Below are 27,290 nucleotides of genomic sequence, written 5' to 3'. Positions count from 1 at the left end.
AAAGGAAGGGGAGGAAGGAGCATTGGGCAGAGGAAAAGTGACAGGGGTCTGGAAAGCCTCGGCCAGTCTCCTGGAGCAAGCATCTGCTGTTGCAGTTGGACAAGAGGGCAGATGCCTTATTCCCGCCTCGCTCAGCCTCTGGATGGGAAGCTCATGGAAGGGCAAGGTGGTTCTTCGAAGCTGTGAGGAGATAGTGAAGGAGCAGTCCGCTAAAAATGGTCTGCTATCACGTTCCCTGCAGCTGGACAGCAAGCCCTTCATTCAAAGGGGATCTGGTGGTGTGTCTCTGTGTCTATCATACATGGCATTTTTGAAATTATGTTCTAGAGCACCAGCCTTCTGCAAGATGTACTGGCAATGTCCTTGGGATGCCTGTTCACATTCCCCTATTGTATTAGTCCATTTCTGTTGCTTATAACAAAATACACAGAACTATATATATGCTATAATTTATAAAGAAAATGAAATTTATTGCTTACAGTTTCTGAGGCTGGAAGTCCAAAGTCCATCTGGTCGTTGTGATAGTGACCCAGTGGTCTCACACTGCAAGATGGTGGAAGCAGAGAGAGTGGAGAGAGCAAAGAGAGCAGAGACAGACAGACAGACTCTTCATTCTCCCCTTTTAAAACCCTCAGAACCACACCCCTGACCAAGATTTTTAATCCATTCACTACGGCACAGTCCTACAATCTAATCACTTCTTCAAGGCTCCACCTTTCAATCACCATAATAGGATTTCCCACCCTCTTAACAGTCATAGTGGAGGCCAAGTTTCTAATACCTAAAACTTGGGAGACACAATTCAAGCTTCAATGAGCTTTGGGGGGACATTCAGTCCACTACACCCATCATACATGGACGTCAGACCGCATACATGAACACATTAAAGTCCCTGAGAAGTCAGTAATCAAACCTGTTTGACATTATTTAATTCATTGGTTGCCACTATTTAACCATAGAGCACTTTTTGGGAGCACTAAAAGAAAAAATGCTGTCCAACACAATTTACTAAGTACCTAGACTTTCTTTGGATAGAAACTGCACTTCTTTCCGATAATGGGAACAATTACTTGCTTAGGAAGAAAGGTAAAGGCTTGGTTAAATATGCTCTCTAAACCTCTAAAGAGAAGTACAGCTTATATATCCTCCCATCTTAATTGCTTTTAAGTAAAGTAGTAAAATAGAACAAGTCAGTTAATAGCCACTTTCTATAACTAATCACCATAATTATAGCTCTGCCTAAAACTTGGAGCTCAGGATAAAAGTCCTGTGAAAATAAGCCAGATGCTCAGCAGAGCTGCTCAAACCCACACAAATGAGCCAGTTCAACAGGATATTCACATTCACATACGGTACCCACTGCTTTTAGCTTAAGGCTTAGAGGGGAGTTAGTCACTAGAAGACCATTTATTCAGCCTGCTGCAAGTTGATCACATTCACATACGGTACCCACTGCTTTTAGCTTAAGGCTTAGAGGGGAGTTAGTCACTAGGAGACTATTTATTCAGCCTACTGCAAGTTGATTTTTTTTGTGCCTCTGATCTATATTTGGGGTGTACTAAAAGTGGCCAAGAATAGGAGTCAAGAAAGAGAAACAGTTTTTATGACTTTCATGTAATGAAACTGCTAAAGATGTTCTAGTTTTCTGGTTGTAACCCACACATCTCCAGCCTCCTGTATCCATGCGGCATCCCTGGGCTGTCAGGCTTGTCTTTGTTTCCACTTTGCTGGCTCATCAGCCCCCATCCACCCATACAGGACTTGAGTCTAGAGCAAACCTGAGACCCCCTGGGCTGTCCTAGAAACCACCTTGGAGATGCAGAGTGGTGGTGAGTGGGTTTCCTCCTGGTGCTGTCCTCCACCTTTGCTGATGATGTCTGCTGTGTCTGGCTCTTTGGGAGGCTGCTCCGACTGCCAGTGCACTTCTAGGTTCCCAAAGCTGTAAATCCCTCCAGATGCTGATGGGGCCATATGGCTTCCAATCCATATTCCTTCCCAGACACCACACACAGCATAGCACAGATATAGAGAAACCATCTCTCCAGCTATTAAGAGGGTCACACTTGGCCCTGAAGCTGGAGAAGACACTGCTTTGTACCATGGAGTCTTAATAGCTCTTTAACTGCCACTTAACATCCCTAAATACAGGAATCAGACCTACCTAGTCCCTCAAGTTGGGCCAGAAGACAGAGAAATGAAGAATGTGGTAGTCTCTACCCTACCACCCTTTCCTCCATGAGAAACTTCTTTCTTTTTCTTTCTCCATGCAAATTACTCATGTAATTTGAGGCTTTGGGACCAGCAGTGAAACAACCAGAAACATAGTGGAGAAATTGTACTCCTGCCCCAGTGGTTCAAACACAGTTTCTTCTCAATGGGAAGGAAAATTATTATTATTATTTTTTCTTTCTTTCCAAAGACTCAAAGAAGTTCCAATGGCATTGGAAGGAAGGGTGGCTCTTCTGTGGGCATGTCAGCCCGATTTTTCTGTTAATGCCATCCTGTCTGTCAATTCAGAACACTGGAAATTCTGTGGTGATCAGCCACTGCTTAATGTGGAGATTATAAACGCATACATAGTGACAGCAGCTCAAGATCCCCTTATCATAGCTTCCCCTCCTATCATATAAACCATGAGAAGGAGCTTGGTGGAAAAAGTGGGTGGGAAAAACACAATTTAATTTTCAAAGCTTCAAAAGATTGGCATGTTACATATTTTGTAAATCCACCATATTCAAAAAGGATATGTGCCTAGGCTTCTTGGAAAGAAGCTACTAATGTCGACAGTGCCCAGCCTAGAAGTCAACTGCAGATAATTCCCATAGTGCTGAAAGGTCCTGCTTCTCTCTGCCTGAGGGTGTTCTCTAGGAAAGTGAGCACCTAGGCCTATTTGCAGGTCTAGCTAGAGGTGCAAGCAGGTTAACACCCAGGGTCCACCTTCAACCAGAGAGGGGCAGGAGTTTATAGATAAATACCTTAAAATTCTCATTTCTTGATGGGACAGTTCTGAGGGTGCTCTACGAAGTTTCTCACAGGGCCCCCAGTAGGATTATTCTCATTACCCACAGCAGTAACCTGCTCATTAATGCAACCTTAATTTTTTTTTTTTTACTTTTCTGTCTCACTTGCCAACTCCCTCACCATATTTCCTGGCATATTTCCTCTCAAATAAATGACCTGCATCCAAATCCTTATTTTGAGTTTAGCTTGGGGGAGCCCAAGCAAAGAGAAACCCCATACAAAAATCTGAGATTTTATTTCTGAAGTCTTACATGGAGCTTCGCAAACCTCCTATGGTGTTGACCTCTGAGATGTTTTAATAGAACCAGCATTGGATTTACCAACAGTTGGAAAAATTCCTATGTCTTTGCTCCTGGGCCTTCACAGACCAGGAGAAAATGGTGGATTGGCTCGCTGAGAACAGTCTGCAGCTGATAGTACTAGAAAAAGATGGGAAGGCTTAGAAAGTACCTCCAAAGGAAGGAAGGGAGGATAAATCCACTTTGATCAGGCATTAGAACTCTGGAGGAGCCTGATGGGGACAAGGAGACTGTGCTTTGTATTAGTCCTTATCGGTGACTTCAATTTGGCTAATGTCTTGCAGTTTATGGGCAATGGATTAGCATCACTGGAAGATGTGGGAAAAGCATTAAGCATGCATACAAGGAAAGAAAACAAGCTTTTGCAAATCTCTTGCAGAAGGTAGCATAGGAGGAAGCAATAGAATGGGGTCTGACAAACCACCCACATTGAAGCAAACTTGGAGATACTGCTTATGGTCACTGTGGAATCTCATAGTGCCTGAGGAAGTAGGCTTTGAATTCTCACTGCTACCAAAGCTAATTTAGTGGAACCAGGAGAAGCAGGTAGCATTGGAGGCTGGCAGAAAAGTTGCTCAATATTTTCAGCCCAGAGGCTAAAATCATCAGTGAAAGGAACTAATATGGGTAAGGCCCAGAAATCTGAAAATGTAGATTACTGAGCTCCCCTCTGGATCAAAAGGCCACTGGAAAAAGAAACCTAGGGTTCAATATTTTGCCATCAGGATTATGAAGATGGGCAAAGAAAGTCAGCTGTAGTCACTAGGTAAACTACTTTCAGGTGTTAAAGGAGCTGGAGCCTAGATGGGCAGATCTAGAAAAGAGCCTAGAGCATCACACAGGCAGTGTTGCATCTATACTTGCAAGGGAGTCAGGAGCCTGCTCTATGGCTCTGGTACCTGAAACCCTAGAAGGGACATTATCCTGTCCTGAAAGGGGAAAGCCCAAGATTGGTGCAGTAGACATGGCCACAATTATTTTTTTAACTGTCACTGAGAAGAAGACCATTATGTGGGAAAATGGCTGTTGCCCCAGATGATTCAAAAGCTAAAATTATCTCAACAGGAGTGAAGAATACCAGGTGGGGCCAATACACGAGCCACCTGCTAAATTTTTAATGAGTTTCTAAAATATGAGGGCACTTCAAAAAGTGCATGGAAAGATTCATATTATTTTTTAATCCTATTCTTCCTTGCGCTTTTTGAAGTACCCTCATAGATACCCTTTTTTTCTTTTTCGTGAGTGACAAGGGCCCTGGGCGTGCCAAGTGTCTTCTGTTTGCCTCTCCGTCCTGCTCCTGGCCATGAGGTTAATGAGTAGGGATCATCACATCAGCAAGCTTCCAGGCTCTTTGGCTTACATTTGGCTTCAGCCAATGGGAAGCCCTAGAAGGAGATCAGAGGGAGAAGAGAGGGAGGCTGGGGTATTTATTCCCCTGGCTTCCTCTCCGTCAGGTCGCCCGGGTTGGCTGTGGATGTCACTAAAGGTTACTTCTTCTCTCAAAGGGTTTTGCTCCATAGGACTCCCTCCTTCCAGGTGCTAATAACCTTTCCCTCTCTTCATCTTGCAGTGCTGGGGTGATAACACAGTTGCTGCCAGCCTTGGGGTTTTGCCCTAACCCTGTGGTTTCTGGATAGCCCATCCACTCCTTCATATTTGGTCCTTTTGTAAGTAAATCCTCTTTAAGTTACCCTGATTTGAATACACTATCTGTTTCCTGTTGGGGAGCCGGCTGCTACAGTGGGGGTGACTTGGGGGGTAGGATGAACTAGTTTGGGTGCCACAGTGGTAGGAGCAGGGTATAGAGAAGGGTCACCTTGTCAATTACCTGGGCTCCTCATGGACCTTAGAAAGAGCTGGCAGAGAACTCCATGTCCTGCCCCACAGCCAAAAGCAAAGGCCTAAGATGGGGCTCAAAGCAGCAACTCACAAAAGACTTTTCCTTTCAGTTGTATGGACATGAGGGAGCCAAGAGTAATGTCCAAACCTGAGGGTGAACAGGGTGGGCTCGGAGATGAGAATGGAGGAATCACCCCAGCCATGGGGCCAGTGAGGACTCCAAACATGCTGTTCATTTGAGTCAGCGAAAGTATGACTGCCCTGCCCCACACTGCCTTCCCCCCTCCCCCTCAGGATTTCCCCAGGAGCAGGAGGATCCATGAAGGACTCAGTGCAGGAGCAGGAATGGAAGAGGCTTTGGGTGGGGGTCACTTTCCCACAGGGAAATCCCCTGCCCCACCAGGAGCCAAACTCATTTATGCGGGTCTTGGAGAGTCTACGAGCTGCTGACCTTGCAAAGTAAGTAACCCCAGGAGCCTAACCCAGTTACAGACTATCTATCCACTTGTCCTCTGAAGGAGTCGACTGGTGAGAAGACACAGCAGGGGGAACTGAGGCCGGCTATGAAGGTGTAAAACTACACGACTATGCCTGTTGTCAAATAAGGTAAGTCATAACTAGAGCCAAAATGTTGTTATTTTAGTTATACTAAGTTTCCATTTGTATTGTCAGGGCTAGGGTTCAGACCCTTCAAATCCACTGTACAGACTGGGTCACCAGACCCCTCACACACAGGTCCACAAGCTCTATGTAACTGGGAAAGTTCCCAGGAGCCACTGGCAGATGACAAAAGCTCAGTCCTCAGCAGCAGCTTACAGCAGTCTCAAACAGCAGTAGTGGCAGTGGCCTCTCAGAGGGTCCTGGGGGCACTGTCAGAAACAGCTTGCAGCAACAGCAGCCTCCCCATCCCTCTGGGATCAGAGCCAGTCATCCTTTATACTTAAGTCCATAACCCAGGACACCTGGTTGCACATGCTCAATTACATTAGACAATAACGAAGAAACACCTGGGAGCATGTGCATATTTACATCAAATGCTCGGGAAGATTCTGAACATCTGAGGGGCCCTGACCATTTTCCTATATTTTCCCAACAGAAGGGCTGTCGATCCACTCTCCAGGTACTTATTTACATGAATGAATTTCCACAGAGGGGAGGGAGGTTTTGTGAAAAGGACATTTTATGGTGCAGGGACCCCTGGGAGAGACATGGACAGTGGTGGGTTCAGTCTGGCACCTAGTGCCCAGCTTCACAGACCAGATTTAAACTCCATGAAGAGAGCAGCATTTGGCCCACTTCAGGTCCAATGAGGACTGCAGGGCATGGTTTCTGTTTGGCCTCTGGAAGTTTTTGCAGTCCAAGCTTCAGTGCCCTGGGCAGGGCAGCAGTCTCCAGGAGGGGACACATGACAAATGGGCAGAGCATGATTCACCCAACAGGCCCAGCAGCCACAGGGAAGATCTGCAAGCAAATGAGACACTGCCTCGGGCTCCCTAGGAAGGTATGGCAGAATGGCACTTTGTAGCGGCATGGAGTAGACCCCTAGTGGGCAGGTAAGAGTAATGAGCCAACAATTATTGGGGACAAATGCTAACAAGCCTTGTTCCCACTGGCTGGTGATACAAAGAAGTGCCATATGTTTGTAGCGGCATGGAGTAGACCCCTAGTGGGCAGGTAAGAGTAATGAGCCAACAATTATTGAGGACAAATGCTAACAAGCCTTGTTCCCACTGGCTGGTGATACAAAGAAGTGCCATATAAGAAAGGGGTGGTTTTGTTTTAGCCCATCCATGGCACAGATAAAAAGTAATTGGGAAGAAAAGCATGATAGAAAAATACGTAATAACTCATTAAATTAAATACTTTCTAGTGGCAGCTGAAGTGAATGGAGGCCAAAGAGAGAAACATGACCTAAGGGAAAGCGCCTTTCATGGGCCGCTCAGAAGACATTTCATTGAGAGAAGCTCATCAAAAGCTTCTGGTATCCCGGCTCTTGCTTCTAGGCACTGAGCTTCCACTAACACTGAAGGGTTAAAAGCAAGCAGCCCAATCACTTGCTGTCCTGCAGTTGCTGTAAACAAAAGTTGATTTGTCTAAACTTTGATGCCAGTTTCTGCCAGTCAGGCAGGAAATATAACTTACCTTCGAAGCAAAAGTTTACCACATTGCCATTTTATTATGTTTTGTACATGGTTTCCTATTTCTTTTGCACTTCTGTTGAAGCTCTATAAAAGAATGATGTCTTCTGAGTGGCTAAGAGTAGTAATAATAGCAGCTAACTTCTGAGCACTTAATATGTACTAGCCACGAATGAAGTCCTTTATTTGCTCCTCTTGTTTAGTCTTCACTACAACCCTATGATTTAAGTACTGTGACCAAGCTCATTTTCCAGATTAAAAAACAGGCACAGAGAGTTTAAATACTTGCTTGTAGGGGGACCTGGGATATGAAGAGTGGCACCCTGGACTCTAGGCTGCTGTTTTGCCCCACACCCCCACCTACCCCACATAAGATTATGATGACAGATTTCAAGCCAGCTAGTACCACATGAAAATCGATCCTGTGTGTGTTTTAAACTTATATTCACCCTCAGTTTATTTCCAAAAGTTTCCATGAAATGTGCGTGCCAACTGCCTGGCATTTCCCTCCTTTATCATGGCACTTCCGAGCATAGTCCCCTAATCTATGCAGGTGGGTGGGGGTGTGGGGGGTACAAACAGCCAACCAGGAAAAAAAAACCCACCAGAGCAAACGCCATCTAGAACTTGTTACTTCCATTTTAAATATATTTGAATGTCATTTCATTGTTTTTGTCTTGAACAAAATATATTACCTTATAGTTTAGCACACAATATGAACTATTAAGCAAGTAATTAAAATCAGTTGTGATGAGGTAAGGGAAAAAATTGTAAGAAAGCATGCGAGAATACTTAAGACTGTTATGGCCAGAGTATACTGGGAGGTATGGTGAACAAAACTGAAGCTTCAACTATTTTTTTCTCCAATTCTCCCTTTTCGAATTTGAGAAAAAGTGCTAAAAGGGATACGAAATAAATCAGATATTTTGTGCAGATGAAAATGTAGTTTTCCTCAAATCATTTTTATTAGGAGTAAACACTTCTTAGGGCAACAATATTGTTTTCTCAGAATTGAGTACAAAATTGGAAATATCCCTTTCTCCCAATTATGGCAGGAGAGCAAAAGGGGAGTGACTTGCCATCAGGTGTCCTATATTATATTTCTGAATCCCAACCTTAACATCTCGCTTTCTTCCTTAATCTCCTGGACTCCACTTTCCCCTTAACCACTTTTTATGCACCTTATATACATTCCTCTGCCAACAGAACAATGAATTGGTGACAACTTAAAGATTACACTCTTCTTTTCATCTCATTTATATTACATGGTAAATCAAGAAATTGTACAATAAATCATTTATGAAGAAGAAATAGAAACCATATTAATATTTTGACCATGAATCCTAATCAGAATATTAACACCCAGCAATACTAGTAAAAAAGGCCACATAGTTTTGCCTAATTATTTACATAGGAGCAACAAGAATATTATGATATGGGCCTTCTTAGGTTTGCTTTTCTAAAAGTTATAAGAAATCTCAGGTGGATTTTTAGAAAGCTTTATTATTTGCTGTCATGAGGCTTAGCCTCCTAGCAAAGCTGAAGAATTTCTCTCTACCAGATTTCACCAGCAGTACCTATAATAAACAGATTCCTCTTTGGGGGGGGGGACTGGGAGGGGGAGGGGAGCTGCTGCCAGTTGGGGGATCTGAACCCTTGACCTCGGTATTGTCAGAGCCACCCTTTAACCAAGTGAACTAGCCAGCCAGTCCTCTGTTTTTTGAGGTCCCTTAAATACCCCAAGCTTCCTGACCTGCCCAGAAGTGACCTTTCTTACTCACCTGCAGGAGGGTAGACGCTGCAAGCCAGGTACTAGGCCAGTTTTTCTGGGAGGACTTTTCAAGAGTTAGTTCCTTAGTTCCTCAAAAGTGTCTGGTCATATCTGACTAAATGAATATCTTTCCCAAACATCTAGGTGCAAGGCCTTAAGAACATCACTAATTTTTCCAATTATGGTCTGGTTTTAACAGATTTAATCCACCTAAAAAGAAAAGTATGATCTTTTCCCTATAGGAGATGAATGAATAATAAAGTTAAAAAGCCAAGCATTACTCATATTGCTTAATAATAAAAACAAAATTAAATTTGTTTCATTAGCATGTTGAAAAATACTGTAAAGTTAACCTTCAACACGTACAAAAGTGAGCTCTGCATTAGAGCTCTACTGAGCTGCCATTAGAGGGCACTATAAACAGGTTACAGAACAAATCCCCAGGACTTTTTTCTGGTTCACAGCTTGACTGTAGCATTTGTCTTACTGAACCTTACTTAGATCATTAGTAACAAAAGTAAGATGGTATATATCTTTGAGACTTGGTGAATTTGTAAACTCATATTTTGTTGCCACACCAGGTTGGAGGATATTATTTAGGGGATTTCTGCCAGGGGTGGAGGTGTGAAAAGTAACATTAGAAGTCTCCTCTTGTGCAACATTAAACTAGACCCCTCACCTCTGCTTCATTTACTTCAATAGCTTTTCAAATACTTTATTATACTGTAGCAAATTAGAATAACAGGCATCTATGTACTCATCCTAAGGTGTAACAAGATATAGATATTTTCTTCAGATATTTTTAAGGAATAAAAGATGTTACAGATAGTTGAAGTCTTTTTTAACTCTTTCCCAGTTCCATTTGCTTCCCTCCCCTCCCTATGTTTACTAATTTCACAATAAACCACTGTTCTGAAATTGATATGTGTCCTTCCCACCCTACAGAGGTACCATTCATATTACGTTCTCTTATGTTCCAAGGGGGCACTGTTCTTCCCTTCCACTTGGTTTGTGTTGTTTATTCCTGCTACCGGACTGGAAATTATATGTTTTCTTCCTATTCTTTTTGTACTGTATATTCAAGCCAGCATACATGTTACTTTTAAGGATCTCAGAATCTAAAATATGGTCTTCCCTGTTTCTCAGAATCTTAAATATGGTCTTCCCTGTTCCCATTCTTCAGGGCATTGATCATATTACTCTTTCTTTACCATCATTGCCCATCACTCATAAATATTTTTCCCAAATTTTTGAGTGTGGGTAATGGGAGGAGCATCTGTCTACATCAGCTCAGTTAATCAAGTTGCTGGAAGTCCGCAAATAACCTTCTAATTGGTCTTCTTCCCAATCCATCTCAACACCACTATCAGATTAATTTTCACAAAGTACAGTATTTCATTGCATCTCCCTACCACCTGTGAACGCTATATTACTTTATAGTTCAAGTGCTCACCAGTAACGTTTGGAACCATGTAATATGTCCCATCATATTTTTCTAACTTCTCTCACTGTTTTTAACACAAATCCCCTAATCCAGATCATGATCATTCTTCACTGGTTTACAATACCTGCTGTAGACTGGATGTCCCCCCAACCTCACTGAAGCTTAATCCTCACTGTAAATGTTGAGGGTGGGAAATCCTATTATGGTAATTGAAAGATGGGCCCTCAAAGAGGTGATTAGATTGTACGACCATGCCGTAGTTAATGGATTAATAATGGTGGTCATGGGCATGGTTCTGAAGGCTTTAAAAGGACAGTGCATGAGGAACTCTCTCTCCTCTCTCTGCTTCCACCATCTTGCAGTGTGAGACCCCTTGGGTCACTGTTTCCACCACCAGGTGGACTTTGGATTTCCCAGCCTCAGAAACTTAAATAAACTTCATTTTCTTTATAAAATGCCCAGTTTCAGGTATTTTGTTATAAGAAATGGACTAATACAATACCTTCTGCGTTTATTTCTTTATCTTTGCTTTTTATTATACTTGTAGGCAATTATTTCTCTTCTTTTTCTCTCTTCAAATCCTGTCCTCCCGCTTACATACATTTAAGGACCAATTTGTGAGTCTTATACCAACTACTCCATATCCATCTTTATCTCTTGCCTCATCTTATAAGACTAGCCTATCATACAATTTTTTATTTTTATTTTTTTTAAGATGACCGGTAAGGAGATCTTAACCCTTGGCTTGTTGTTGTCAGTACCACACTCTCCCAAGTGAGCCAACTGGCCATCCCTATATAGGAATCTGAACCCATGGCCTTGGTGTTATCAGCACCACACTCTTCCCAGTGAGCCACGGGCCAGCCCCAGTCATATAATTTGACATTGATCATATACTCTCTTAAGCCCTGTGTTCCTTGAAGGATCATTTCCTTTTGATTGGAAAGTAGGGTTGTTTGTTTATTGGCTCTTTCATTTAACTGACAGATGCCATTAATATTTATTATTTTGAGTTCAACTTCAAAACACTTTAGCAATTAAATGCAAAGCATTTGTATCCTGTTTGTAGAGAATTGGCTGGGCTGGCTTTATGAAAGATTTTCAATTAAATCAGGGCTATCTCCCTTCCGTGTCATTTCACATCACTGTTACAATCATTCAAATATCTAGTGAGAATTTAAGTGCAAGTCTGTGCTATGCATCATGGGGAAATACATAGACATAGGACACAGAAGTCTACCTATCCATTAGAGATCATGCACAAGAGATGACAGAGTCTGGACTCAGACTACCTGAGTTTGAATCTCAGTTCACCCACTTACTGGCTATGCAGCTATGTGACCTTAGCAAATTCTTCTCCATGCCTTGCTTTGTTGTGCAAATGGCTAACATCCTGGAGCAGCATTCACTGGGAAACATTAATGGAGACAGAAAAACACATGGGTATGTGAGTCTCCAGTTATTTAGTCTAAGACAGCACATAACAATCTGGTCAAGCTGGATGTCAGACTTTAATAGAGCAGATCCCCCACACTTGGGTTGTGGGGCTTTTAAGCTGCAGGATTAGGAGAGCCTAGGTTTTTCCTTGGTGTGATCAGGGTCTGGAATACAATTGGAATATTACAGGTTAGGATTTTTCTTCCAGCCTTATCCTTCCAGCTTAGCATTGGTGTTGAGGTTAGCACCAGCTGTTCTGTCTGCAAAATCAAGGAACTGGAGTACAAGCCAGTGGCAGGATTCATCACCTCAACCTTCATGCTTGGAGAAGCCCCATGCCCTACTCTGGCAAGAAAAGAACTCAGACTGTCTGGGTTCAAATCTCAGTTCAGCCATTTACTGGCAAGCCTTGTGGAAAAGACTTGCTTTTGGCTATGGCCCAGAGTTTAAGGCAATTAGTTCTGGTGGGTTTCCATGGAACTTTGCAGTAATCCAGCTCCTTTTTCTAGAAGGGCAAGCTGTAGGGGATCATTCTTAGACCACTTAACTCTTACTCTCACTATTCTCATCTGTAACACAGGGGTAATAGTAGTACCTACCTTCAGGGTTGATGCGAGTTTAAATGGTTTACATATGGTATGTGTAAAAGAGTGGCTGGCACATTGCCAAGTGCTTGATAAGAATTAGCCCTTAGCATGTACACACATAATTATAAAATAAATGCCTTTCAAGTGGTCCCATCCTACATGAGTTTAGAGTGAATCACTAACTAGAATTTCCAGAAATGTTCATCTACATCAACCCATTGTTGGCATCATCTTAAATCTGCCTATACAGAATCAAATATCTTATAGTCAGCTTCCATCTCTGAATTCTACGCCTTTTCTATCTTCTTGGTCTGATCCCTGGTCTTCGAGGCCTGTCCACATTCTCTGAACTTCACTTATGGTAACTTGTCTGGATGGTTAAACACCACTTGTCTGCTCCTTATAGACATCCCAGACCTCCTAGGGACCTGGCTCCACCCAAGGCTCTGCTGCTGCTATTTGCCTTACCTCACCCTAGGACTTCTCACTGACTCTAGACTGAACTTTAGTGTGGGTCAGCCATTTAATCAAGTTTTATCCTTTATCCTCTCTTCCTTTAAAGCTCTGCCCTTGACCTTCCCTTCTCTTTTATGACAGTCATCTTAGACCCTTCAACCAGGCTGTATCACCTGTTGTAACTTCTGTTTTAACTCTTTATACTCTTCATATTTTCACCTCTTACAGCATTTCTTTCAGGACTAATAGAACGAAATCATAACATTTTATGGGACATTATAAGGTATACAATGGGTGCTCATAGATGAGTAAGACAAAATCCTTGCTATCAAGAAACTCATGGCTTATAGGAGAGACAAACTATGACAATGTTTATAATATTCCTTTGTTGTCCTTTTAACGTCCATGGGATCCATAGTGATGTTTCTTCTTTCATTTCCAGTATTAGTAATTTGTGACTTCTCTCATTTTTTCTTAGCCTGGCTAGAGGGTTATCAATTTTATTGATCTTTTCAAAGAACCAGCTTTTGATTTTGGTGATTTTCTCTACTGATTTCCTATTTCCCCTTTCACTAATTTCTGCTCTAGTTTTTATTATTTCTTTTCTTCTGCTTATTTGGGATTTAATTTGCTCTTTTTCTAGTTTTTTAAAATGGAAACTTAGGTCATTGATTGTAGGTCTTTCTTCTTTTCTAATTTACTCATTCAATGCTAGAGAGTTCCCTCTAAGCACTGCTTTTGCTGCATCCCACAAATCTTGATGAGTTGAATTTTCATTTTCATTTAGTTCAAAACAGTTTTAAACTTCTCTTGAGGTTTCTTTTTTAATCCATGTGTTATTCAGAAGTGTGTTGTTTAATCTTTAAGTATTTTGGGATTTTCTAGTTATTTTTCTGTTACGATTTCTAGTTTAACTCCAGTGCTGTCTGAGAGCAGACACTGTGATTTCTCTTCTTTTAAGTTTGTTAAGGTGCATTTTATGGCCCATAATGTGGTCTATCTTGGTGACTGCTCCATGTGAGCTTAAGAAGAATGTATAGTATGCTGTTGTTGGATGAAATAGTCTATGGATGTCAATTATATCCAGTTGATTGATGGTACTGTTGAGTTCAACCGTACCCTTACTGATTTTCTGCCTGCTACATTTGTTCATTTCTGATTAGGGGGTGTCAAAGTCTCCAACTATTATGATGGATTCATCTGTTTCTCCTTACAATTTTATCAGTTTTTGTCTCACTTATTTTTAAGCTCTGTTGTTAGGCACATATGCACTAAAGATTGTTAAGTCTTCTTGGACTATTGACCCCTTTATCATTAGTTAATGCCCTCTTTATCCATGATAATTTTCCTTGCTCTAAAAAAAAAAAAGACGTGATAAAAAATTTTTATAATAGAAGTGTGTATAGGGCAGACAGAAAATATGATAATCACTGAAAAAGAGGTGTATGGGTCAGAATTTATTTTTTGGCATCTACCATGTGTCAAATATGAGTTTAGGAAAAGGAGGCCAGAGCTGTTTTTTCAGGCATGACTTAACTGGAGACTGAATGCACAAAGCTGGTAGCAATAATGAATAAAATTCTGTAAGCTTGCTTTCATATTTGCTTCAGTTGCTGAACCATTTCAGAACAAATGAGACATTAAGACATTTCATCCCTTAATACTTAAACATGCATTAAAAAAACAAACAAAAAAACCTAAGGACATTCTATGATATAATCACAAAACACCATTATCACTCCTAACAACAATAATTCCCTAACCTACTCTAATACCCAGTTGTGCTTTATTCTCTCTTTGCTTCATACCTCCAGATACATTATCCATCTTTCTCTGTTATGCTCTGAGCCCTGAGAGGCTGACTTCTACAGACAGCCACAGCCAGGCTCCCAATTGGGGTCAGCCAATGGGAGTTACCTGCAGGCATGAGAGGCCAATGCGGAGCAACAGCAAAAGATCAGAGAGAGGGTGAGAGAGAGGCTGCGATACATTTTTGTTGTTCACCCCTGTCAGGTTACTGGTCTGGTATTGTCTGTATCTACCACCAAATCTCTGTTAAGCAATGTCCTGTTTAACAGTTCCAGCTATGACTGGACTCTCACAAGTGCCCCCATGATTGCTCTTTCAGGTCTAAGTGTGGTGGGTGATATTTCCCTGTCGTTTCTATTAGTCCTGCCTACAGCTCTCAATAGTCTCTTCATTAAAAAAAAAAAGTCTCTGTATTAAATGATTCATGATTATGTTCTTTTGCATTTGCCATCTGTTTGCTGCAAGGCCCCTGCCCAACATTTGAACAAACCACATTCAAACATTCACCATTAACCCAAAGTGTTTTCAAGCTTTTCTGAAAAACCAAAACCCAATCAAAGATTCTACGTTGGGGCCGGTCTGTGGCTCACTTGGGAGAGTGTGGTGCTGACAATACCAAGTCAGGGTTAAGATCCCCTTACTGGTCATCTTTTTAAAAAAAAAAAATTTTAAAAGATTCTATGTTGGATTTGGTTCTGCCTCTTTAACCTCTTAATCTCTTTAACCTCTTTAACCTCTTAATGGCAACTACTCCTTATTTTCTTGCCATTGACCTTTTTTTTTTGAGACCACACCAGTTATCTTATAAAAGTCACACATTCTGAATGTACCCAATTGTTTCCTTATAATGTCACTTAATTTGTTCTTCTCTGCTTTATATTTCCTTTAACTTGAATCTAATCAAGGCTTTAGACCCAACTTCCATTTTAAACATTGTTGAGCAGAATATAGGTAATGCCATATAATTTATAAAGTATTATTTCAGAAGTCCCATAGCATTGTTAATAGTAGAGCAATCAGATAGAAAGTTTGATTACCAAGTGATAATAGCCTTATTTCTCCATTGCAAAGGGTTCTTTTTCCCCATTTGCCATTAGCAAGTAATTTATGGGGGTGATACTTTGGTACCACGTGAATATCTGGTTCTCTGTCAACTGTTCAGCTAATAGTTTTAGCATCTGTTATTGGTCCTTGCCTGGACTGATTATTTCATTATGTCTTGCAATCTTATTATTTTCTTTTTTTTTTCTTTTTTGTGACCGGTAAGGGGATCGCAACCCTTGGCTTGGTGTCGCCCGCACCGTGCTCAGCCAGTGAGCGCACTGGCCATCCCTATATAGGATCCGAACCCATGGCAGTAGCGCCGCTGCGCTCCCAGCGCTGCACTCTCCTCAGTGAGCCACGGGGTCAGCCCGCAATCTTATTATTTTCTATTTCTATCATTACTTCTACATTTATTAGCTAGCACTCTTCTGTATATGAGCTTTATTTTAATAACAGGAGCTATTTATTTGTCCTGTCTACAGTTGCTATATATAGTAAAAGCAGGATAAACTCTATTTTTTTCCTCTTTAATTTCTTGCTCTGAAATTAGGTAATCAATGTAATGCTATTCCTAGTACAAACTGTCTATACTGAGTTTCATTAATGAAGTCTATACAATTAAGCTTGAATTGATTATCAGGGAAATTAAATGCTATACCTTCTCATGCACAATGTATTCAGCTTGTCTTCCTCTCCTTACCTTTGATTATGGCTGCAGAGGTGTTCTGGCCAGCCCTGGCCATCTGTACAGTTCTAGCACAAATAGATGCAGACCTCTAGTAGCACAAACTGCAGGAACAAAACCATTATCAGTAGCTGGAAATTACACCACAATTAGATTGCACATCACATAGGAGCACTCAAAATGCATTTGAAAGGGCTATCATCTCTTTTCTGTATTAGCTATTAGTTTCACAAATCTTTGATCATGAGGTCCTTGAAGCTTAACTCTATTATTACATTGCCTTCTCAACATGTATACTGAAATAAGCTATTTTGCTCCCCTAAGTGCTTCTGTCTGAAATAAGTAATGGATTTTCAAAAGCTAATTGTGAGACTTCTGGGTTCTGTTTGGATTTTTAGAAGTAATCATTAGGGGGTTGGCCATTTGTTATCCTTAAGCACCCCTTTGGATGTCTCAGTCACTCCCAATGTGCTATAACAGGTATTTGTTACAGGTAGCAGCTGCTGCTCACCAAACTTCCTGTCAGGAATACTCACTGCCAGTCAAGGTTCCTAGGCTCATCTATACAGCCCTGGGCTCTTCTCTGCAACCCCCACATCTTAGTAGCTGCTGCTCAATTATAAACACCAAAGCAGAGGAACAGAACCAGTCAGAAAGGAGAGGCTAATTTGGCCATTCATCAATTAACAAAATCTTTCTCCAATAAGACTAACAGTAATTAGCTAAAATTCCTAACACCCCCATGATTATCACAAATAAAGCCTCCCTCAATAATTGATGAAATTTTTATAGCTGTTGAGAAAACATAGAATAATTCATATATGCCTAAAGCATCTCGGCTACAGGATGTACCAAAATAAATTGTGCTAAGATCTTGTTGGTCTTTGGCTTTTTTTCTCTCAGATCCATTCTTTCTTTCTCCTGTCTGCTTTATTTTATAGGTGCTGTCTCCTGCAAGCTACAGTTCCCAGTGTATTCATTTTCTATTACTGTGTAGCAAATTACCACAAACTTAGTGGCTTAAAATAACATCCATTTATTATCTCATACTTCTGTAGTTCAGAAATCTGGGTTCATTTGGCTGGTTCTCTGATAAGATATCACAAAGTCCAAGTCAGGGTGCCCGCTGGGCTCTTATTTGGGGGCTCTGGGAAAGAACCCACTTCATAGCTCATTCAGGTTGTTGGCAGAATTCAGTTCTTTCCCTTTTCCTTGTTGGCTGTCAGTGGGAGACTAGGACTTGCTCAGTCATCGACTAGGGGCTTCCCCAAGAATAGCTCAAGGTTGAAGTAGACCATGATGAAGTTAGCTGCTCAAGGCTGCTAGGTAATATTCCTTCCAGCTGGGCAATGAGTTCTTTCTTGCTGAAGGATCTAAGACAGGGGTTGGCAAATTGTGGCCCATAGGCCAAGTCTAGGCTGCCACCTATTTTGGTACAGCCCTGCAAGGTAAAATTAGTTTTTATGTTTTTAATGATTACATTTTAAAAGGTTTTATAAGTACATACACAATATCTCAATTTTGCTGCTTAGCCAGCACAGGCTAAAATATTCACTATCTGGACCTTTACAGAAAAAAAAAAAAATCAGCAAAACCCTGAATTCTATGCAGAGCATCTTTGTGTCTGCTCAACCCTGGCAGGTCCGAAGAGAGGGCCTGCGGGACCTGATACTTGAGGAAGGGAGGAGAGAGGAGACATTCCAAGTAGAAAAGAAACAAAATCCAGAAACATGATAGCAGGGTAGGCATAAAAAGTGTAACTGTCATTTAAAACTCCCTGGAACAGAATATTTTTTTTTTTCATCTTTGCTAATTTATTACAATAAAAATGCTCTTGTTTTAATTTGCATATCATTTGGCTACTAATAAAGTTGGAGTTGGATCTCTTTTTATATGTTAATTTGAAGAATTGCAAATGACCGTCACAAAGTGAACAGATTTCTGAACCAAGGACAAAAACAAAGTAGTTAATATCCATAAAGCTAAAATAATCTACAAAATAGAAAATATACTAACGTCCCAAACAAAAAATAAGCAAATGTTTACTCTTTTAAATTTTTTAATATTCAAAAACAAAAAAAAATTCAAAGCATAACTTCTGAGTTCAAAAACTTTATGGTTGGGCATTTTGAAATACCTAGGGTAGTTTCTCAGTACTTGCTACCAGTTCACTTCTCTATTGATCTGGCTAAACTGAATAGTTGTATTCCCAAGAAGACTCATGTTACCAAAGAAACAGAAAAAAAATTTTTTTCCAAAGGGAAAATGAAGTCAAGAATGCCAAGTTTTAGATTTCCAATAAAAATATTTTTCCTTTAAGAAATTGCAATAAAAAAGTTTTATAATTATTAGTGCATAGCTAGAAAATCTAAATATCACCAACAAAAACCTGTGTCCGATTGCATCCAGCTCTTATTCAAGACTAAAATCCCCTTTAATGCCAAAATTGTGATCTTTAAATATCATTCTGAAAGAAACTCCTTTTGCAAAACGGTTGATTTTAGGTCCACATCAGGACATTTACAAAATGAGTCACACAAGTTTTGTGCCAAAAAGCAAGGAAACAATCACACTGTACAGAGGCCATGTCAAAAGTAATAGAAGTTGTGCCGAAAAGACTCCTGGCAAAGTTGGGACAGTTTAAGCAAAAAGGAATGATATCAGTGCTTAAAACATAAATTCATAAAAAATGAGTAGTTCATAATGATACTTATCACTATGATAATGAGGGAAAGACTCATTGATCACCATCTGAGTGGGCCAGGGCACCAACATTTTACTTTAAAAATTGATAAAAGAATCAAGACTTTACTTTTCCTGAACAAGCTGTGTTTCAATTTATCCAAAGACTTGATGAGGTCAAGTTCTTCACAGAATTCCAGCTAACAAAGATAAAATAAATGATAGACTTAGAAAATTACTATTTTTTTTTCTCAATGAGATAATGGATCTAGGAGATGATCAATAGTTGATAAATTATAATGGAGGGATCTAGCTGCTACCTCCTAATACCCTGATCAATCTTAGCATTACTAAAATTAGGTAGGATTGGCATTTTACTTCAAAATATGATGCAATAGGAACTATAAAGCTCCACCTAAGACATTAACTTACCAATAAAATTGAATCTGAACCTAAACCAAGCTTTGAGTTTTAACTACCAGTTTATAGAAAATATGGAGAATAGAACTACTTAAACACCATAACAAGAAAGCAATCAGCCAAATTTAGAATATGGAATATTGTACTCTGGTATGAAGGACTGGTTTCTCCAATAAATCAATTGTATTTAAAAAGGCAGAAGTTTATAAAATAAAAGATGTAGCAGATATAACAACCAAATGCAATGTTTGGGTTTTATTTGAGTCCTAATTTGAACAAACCAGCTATAAATAGCATTTGAGACTATCATAAAATTTTAACATGGGCTGAATATTAGACGAAACCAAGAAACCACTGTTAATTTGGTTAGGTGTGATCATAACATCATGATTGTGAAGAGAGAAAAAATAGTTTTTATCAGTTAGAAATTCTCTAGCCAGTATAAGCTTCCCTCAAGGCCAATGAAGCCTCTTTAAAACACATTGTTTCCTTTGATGCAATGTATCTCATAAGTGACAGGAAAATTGAGGAGTGAAGACTGTGATGCAAAAGCTGTGTTCGTGAATACATGATTTTTGCCAACACATAAATTAAGGTGATTAGGGTAAGCTTTCTGACATTTAGGGAGAAAGCCTTAGAAATATTTCAGGACTTTAGGGAAAAACCTGTATGCCTACACCATGAAGACTTACAATGATGTAGTAATTCTTAAAGCCATTAAGTTTTATATTAAACTAGCTGGGGAAGCTGTGAGTGCAGATGAAGAAGCTTGGAAGAAGCATCCCTCTGTATGACACCTCTGGATCAGATGTCTAACATTGATGCAAGTGCTCTGTATTGGCAGTGAGTAGACCAAGGACCTTCAAGAAGCCTGAGCCCCAGGCTGTAAGGCTGCAAAGGACCAACTGTGTGCTAGAGGCAAATGCTGCTAGAGATTCAGATGTGCTAGCACGTCTGTTTGTATTGCTCTTGGGTTTTTCATTTCCTATGTACAAAGTTTTATAACACCAACCCCATTTCTCCCACAGCTCTATTATTTTAATTTCACTATATTGCCAATGAGAGTTCGTTTTTTCAAAAAAAAAAAATGAATGTGATGTCATAGCAAAAATAACTACATACCAAAGTTGACATTTTCACCACTTACTAGAAACCTGATGTTGAACAAACCACCGAACTTCTCTGGACTATCTAGCTTTTTAAATTTGGCAAATGGGAGTATTACCTATCTCAAAGCATTGCTAAGGTTGCACATGTAAAGCACCTAATATGTTGTCCAGCACGTGGAAGGAACTGAATAAATAGTAGCTTTTATTCAAGACAAGCTTCAGTTGTCTTTCTACACTGCTGGGCCAGGCAGCTCAAAAGTAACCAGACCAACCAGTCTGCAGGTATTTTGACATGAACACTCAGTGGTTTATCCTCCTCTCTCTTCTCCTGCTCTGCCAAACCACATAAACACACCCAGTCTTTTGATGTTCTCACCTCTGGTCGGTAGGTTAAACCCCAAATGGAGCCACACATTGAAACATCAGCCTGATACTTCATAGACAAACTAAGTTCAGAAGAGTTTAGGTTCCTGCTTCTTGCAATGGTCACGTGGGTTGTTGTCTGGTATATTGAGTAGTCGTCCAGGGAGCCCACTGGTGGCTTTTCCAGACAGCCCATTGCCAGTTTGCAATAAACCAGAGCCTGGCATATCTTCTCAGAGGAACTCCTACTTCAGAGTCCCGGAGCCAGGGCCTCGGTATCATCCCATCACCCCAGAGCCCTCTTCATTACTTCTGGCTATAAAAGCCTGGTCAGAGGGGACCCCAAAGGGAACCCTACCCACAGCAGATTCTTCAGCCAGTGAAGACAGATCTAAAAGGAACCTGGTCAGAAATGCTAAGAACCCGTTAGTCCCTATCCAATATGGCTGTCCCATATAAATTTAGTGAGACTTTAGGAGAACTTAAAAACACAGCACTGAAAGTAGACTCTGGATCTTTCCAAAGGCTTGAGAGCAAACTGCTGGGAAATAGGCCCTGTGACTTCCCTCATGAGACTCCTCAAATCCATACCCTGTCTTTCCTCCCTGGCCTCCTTAGAGTCCCGTACCTTCCTGCTCTGCCTCTTCTGACCCAGGGCATCTCCCAGACTGCAGCCAGTACCAGATCCCATGGAGGGTCCTTTTCAGGGTTATAGTGTAACTCAGGAAGAAGAAAAGGAGAAACAGAAGTAGGTGAAGAAAGTAGGAGAAAGAAAATAAAGGCAGGAATGAGGCTCAAGTAAGAAGAAATAGCAAAGAACATAGTCATGCCTGGGATGTCACATGCCGACATTACCATCATATATTTCCTGATTTAAAAAATATCTAAGAGTACTTAGGAAAGAATTGCAGAATTATGCCCTGAAAGGATTCACTGTTTTGGTGTGGAGGTTTAGCTCTTAAGGGTTTTCGTTTCCTATGAAAAGGCACACACTATGAGGATGGAAAGTTTTTGGCTAGCTAAGAGATCTTCAGGGTTACTTAGATTTTAACAGCTCATCTCACTCCATATATTTCCAAGTGCTATTGGTCATGTAGACATTAAATATTAAAAAATGAAGTGACATTCAGTGCCATTTGTGTTGTGCATGTAGAAGTGACTGTTGCCTACACAGAGCTTTCTTCCCGGACAGTGGAGCTTTCTCATGGAATGCACTAACAGAGCAGACAGACCTCCGTTTCTTATAAAGTGCTTCCAAACTTGTATCTTCAGAGAGTGTCTTGCTCACAAGTAGTCTGAGAATAAGTTCATACACATTCTAGAAAGGAAGGCTCTGAAAACACAGGAGCAGCCTGTTTTCCCAAAAAAAGGGGGGGGGAAAAAAACATGTCCAGTTGATTGGACAAATTAGTTCTAGGTGGAAAAAGAATGTGAAATACATAATAACTTTAGGGTGGAAGGCAGTTGTGAGATGGAGAAGATAATGAATTATGATTACAGTATATGTGCTTTGTGGAAGGAGAATGTAGAAGAGTTAGAGCTGAATCACTTAAAAATTCATTGCTTTTCACCACCATTCTCAACAAGAGTGAGGGGCAAAAATGAATATCGGATTCACACAATTGCTTAGAAAAACAAAACATAGGTAAATAGAAGTTATGAGTGACACTTTCTATCCTGAATGTCTAGAGCCATCTGGTCGTTTTAAAGATACCATCACAAAAAATGATTACATTGTGGAATGATAAAAAAAATTTTTTTATCATAAAAAATTAAATAAATATAAAAAGAAAAAATAGGAAAAGATACCTTCACAAGAACTAACCTTTATTAGGCTCTTCTTTGGAAAAAAACAAAAGAGATTGAGTAAGAAAGCTTAGTGATTTGGATGAATTCCAAGAATATTCATATTCCTAAAATTAAAGCCAGCTCAAATTAAAAGTTTTATGAAAGTTTAACAGGGTTTTTTTTTTTTTTTCTAAATTCAAGAAAATTTTCAAATTGACTGTCTATTTAGAATTGTTTAAATTAAAGGCAAAGTGTGAACAACGTCTGTTAGGAATTCTGCCAGGCTTAAGTTTTTATGTCAATCAAAAGAATTACACTGAACGAAAAGGAAGAGTGTTTCTTTATGCATGAAGGACATGTTCTGAAAATAATAAACACCAACCATTTATCCAAGCAAGTTTTAAGATCTCTCTTTTCTGATATCTTATAGTACGTGGTGTAAGTACAATGAATGTATTGTAGGTGTGTATTAATTATCTATGGCGAAGTATAAAAAACTTACCCCCAAAATTTAAGAACTTAAAACAACATTTATATCCCACACAGTTTCTAGGGTCAGGAACCTAGGAATAGCTTAGTTGGATGGTTCTGACTCATGAGATTATCATTAAGCTGTCAACTAGGGCTGAAGTTTTCTGAAGGCTTGACTGGGACCAAAGAATCTGCTTCCAATCTTGTTGACATACTTGTTGACAGGCTTCAGTTTCTCATCACTTGAGATCCTCATTACATGGCAGTTGGCTTCTCTTAAAGTGAGTGATGAGAGATTGAAGTCACAATATCTTTTATAACCTAATATTGGAAGTGACATACCATAACTTCTGCTATATTCTATTTTTCACGTGGATGAATTTTGGCAATGTAGGCAGGACACTCTACAAGGCTGGGAATACCAGGAAGAAACGATATTGGCTACCACGGTCTGCCCTCTGGGCCCCAATGAATCATGTCCATCCCACACATAAAATACATTCATCCATCCCCAAACTTCTAAAATTCTCATCCCATTACAGCATCAGTTCAAAGTCCAGAGCCTTGTCATTTAAATCAGATCCAGATACACATGAGGCTCCTGAAGTATAATTCCTTAAATACAGTCCTTGAATACAGTTCTTCTCAATCTAAAAACCTGTTGTCGAGCTCTTTTACCTGCCTGTAATCCTGCCAACTGGGCCAATTGTCGAGCTAGGGCTGGGTCTGGAGCTCACAGACCCCTCAAGCCTGTTGTCCAGACCGGGTCACAAACTCTCCAACGCCAGGCTGGGTCACCAGACCCTTTCCACGCAGGTCTATGAGCTAGGTAACTGGCACAAAGGTCCTTGGAAGCCATAGGTTGGAGAGCACCATGGCCATGTGTGCAGTGGACACCGGAGGCAGTCGCCAGCCAAGCCCAGTGCCGTACATGTGCGTTAACTCCACCCCCACACAACTTATTTACAAAGAATGCACTGCCCCTCCCCCAACCAGCTGGGCAGGCGAGGGGGCCTGATTAAATTATTCTATTTTCCCAACACCTGTGAACTAAAGAGACAACACGCACATGCTCCTAACTCCACCCCCACACAACTTATTTACAAAGAATGCACTGCCCCTCCCCCAACCAGCTGGGCAGGCGAGGGGACCTGATTAAATTATTCTATTTTCCCAACACCTGTGAACTAAAGAGACAACACGCACATGCTCAACATATAACAGTGGAACAGGAATAGGATAAACACTATATGTATTATTATTCAAAGAGAGAAGTTGGAGGAACACAGGAGTCCCCCAAAGCAGCTCTGAAATCCAGCCAGCCAAATGTTGGAAGTGCCTTAGGATTCAGTCCTATTCCTTCCCAGGAGTTATTCTTTATGGATCTGGCTACACCTTCTGAGTCATTCTTTTTCATGAAAGTTAGTACACCTATGCAGCTAAAAAATTTTCTCAATCTACAGTAGAATTGGGGCGGGGTGAGTACAGAGTCCTCTTTTCATTTTATACTGTCTCTGTCCCATTGAGTTCTAGTTGGCAGTGTTTCTGCTAATAAATTTTTTTTTTTTAATTTTGTGACTCTTCTGTGAATTTTATGAGTCCATTCCATTAAACAAAAGTCACACCCACAAATCTCTTTGAGACAATCCCTGTTCCACCTTGTGATTCTGCTGAGGGGCAGTGCTCTTCTGCTTCTTAGAAGCCTGTGTTTGAGAGGATCTGTGGTTCACTGCCTTAAAAACTTTAGAGAGCCTTTTGTGTGACTAAACTGGTACTCTGAAGCACCACTTTTGATCTTTCTGAGATAATAAAGGATTTACAGTCACCCCACCAGCTTCACCTTTAGACCATGTTTTCATGATTGGTGCCCTGGATGTGACCTTTGCTCTTAAACTATTTCTTAATTTTAAAATTGTTAATCATCTGCAGAAGCTAGGAATTTTTACAACTAGCAAGTTCTGACTCCTTTGGTTTAACAGTTCTTTATCTCTCTCCTTTCAGTTTTATTATAAACAGTTTGAAGAAACCAGATGGCACTTTCAGACACTCTGGCTGGAAATTTCCTTAGCTAGATCAGAAGTTCATTAGGTACATTTTCTGCCTTCCACATTTCCTCACACAACAATATTGGTAAGATTTCTCCCACTACATAGCAAGAATTCCCTGACCTTCTGTTTTCAACAGGATTTTTCTCGCTTTCTTTTAAACCTCAACCAGCAGCCTTATCAACGTCCAAAATTCTCCTAACAGTCTGTTCAAGGCTATCGAGGCTTTCACTAGTGTGTTCCTTAAATTCCTTTCACTACCTAGTTGTTACTTCCACTGCCTAGTTAGAAAGCTATGTGTACATTTTTGGTATTTATTATGGTAGCGCTCCACTTCCAGGTACTAAAATCTGTTAGTTATCTATTGCAGTATAACAAATCATCCCCAAACTTAGCAACTTAAAGCAATAAACATTTATTATCTCACACAGTTTCTGAGGATCAGGAACAGCTTAGCTGAGTTGTTTGGGCTCAGGATCTCAGGAGGTTGCAGTCAAGCTGTCATCCAGAACTGCAGTCTTCTGAAAGCTTGACTGGGCCTGAAGGTTCCACTTCCAGTCTCACTCACATGGCTGTTATTGTGAGTCTCTATATAGGACTTCTTATTAGATGGAAAGTGGCTGCCCCTAGAAACAGTGATCTGTGAGAGAGAGCAAGAGAAGCCATTATCTTTTATAACCTAATTTCAGAAGTAACATACTGTCATTTCTGTCACATTATTATATTGGTCACACAGACCAACTCTGGAACAATGTGGGAGGGTGTGAATAACTGAGATTGGGATTATTGGGGGTAATTTTGGAGGCCATCACAGGGTATAATTGGGAAAAAACATTCCTTTCCCTCCCACTTCCCAGAACCAATTGAAAAGTAGATGCAATGTAAGAATTAAGCAAAGAGATCAAAATATTAATTTTACTATTGATAGAAGCTAAATTGGAGGAAGTGGCTTAGATATGTGGCCACAATGAGCTTCAATACATGACCTCAGAATTAGGCTTACCCATGCAGTTATGGAAAGAAGAGGACAACCTTTTGCCTCCTCCAGATTAGCTTATCACAAAACAAAACGTACCTTTTCTGTGGTTAGGAGAAATCTAAGAAAATAGAAGTATGCTTAATCCCTTTGAGGAGTGGAGAAAGGACAGCAGTGTTCTTCTAACTATAGTCTTCTACATAGACAGGAGGACAGGAAATGGAGGCACTTAGCGTGATTTCTCTGGGGTGCTTAGGGAACAGTTACAGGGCCCCGCCACTGGAGAATTTGCATGCCTTTACAAGTTCCCAGATAGTGCTGATACAGCTGATCTGAGAACCACACTATGAAAACCACTGGTCTAACATGGGCCAAGCACCTGTGATACACTTGTTGCTTTATATGTATCTCATTTTTCATTCGTCGTTTCGTTAATCTTCATCCAACATAAGATAGGTTTTCTTGACCCTTTCCCTGCATTGGACAGACAAGGAGACCAAGGCTTAGAAGTAAAGTTGTTGGGCCAAGTTTCCATCCTGCTAGCCATGCAAAGTCAATTTGCAAACCCAGGTCTGACTCCACAGTAGTGGTCTTTCTTCTATACCAGGTTGCTTTCGATTACGAAGGACCGAATGAATATTGGTGGGGACCAGGGTGTAGTCTAAGATTAAATGTAATTTCTAGAATTGTTTTCTACTAACTCTACTTATCATCTTCTTGACCTATGGGTGAGCAAAATTTTCTCATTTTCATTTGTCAAAGTTAATTGCACACTATGTGTAGTGTGTTCAGCTTGGTCTTTACATGCATGCATGATAGAGGTAGGTAAATATGTTTGCCTTTAAGGGGAAAGAATAAGACTACCAATTATCAACGTCCTAGCATTCTAAAAGTCCCATTAAAGAA

General features: G+C 40.5%; 1 long non-coding RNA gene across 1 annotated transcript; it reads right to left on the bottom strand.

Annotated features, from left to right (window-relative positions):
* LOC103602573 lies at positions 1–26,852 on the bottom strand. The gene is made up of 4 exons (XR_551542.1): positions 26,764–26,852; positions 25,836–26,048; positions 16,546–16,634; positions 1–180 (listed from the first exon to the last, which is right to left on the bottom strand). It is a non-coding gene; the product is annotated as an uncharacterized LOC103602573 (long non-coding RNA).
* Between the last annotated feature and the right edge of the window lie 438 nt (positions 26,853–27,290).

Source organism: Galeopterus variegatus, unplaced genomic scaffold, assembly GCF_000696425.1.
Source record: "Galeopterus variegatus unplaced genomic scaffold, G_variegatus-3.0.2 Scaffold4202, whole genome shotgun sequence".
NCBI classification, from domain to species: domain Eukaryota; kingdom Metazoa; phylum Chordata; class Mammalia; order Dermoptera; family Cynocephalidae; genus Galeopterus; species Galeopterus variegatus.
The sequence above is the reverse complement of the archived record's forward strand: the minus strand, read 5'-3'. Positions and strand labels throughout refer to the sequence as shown.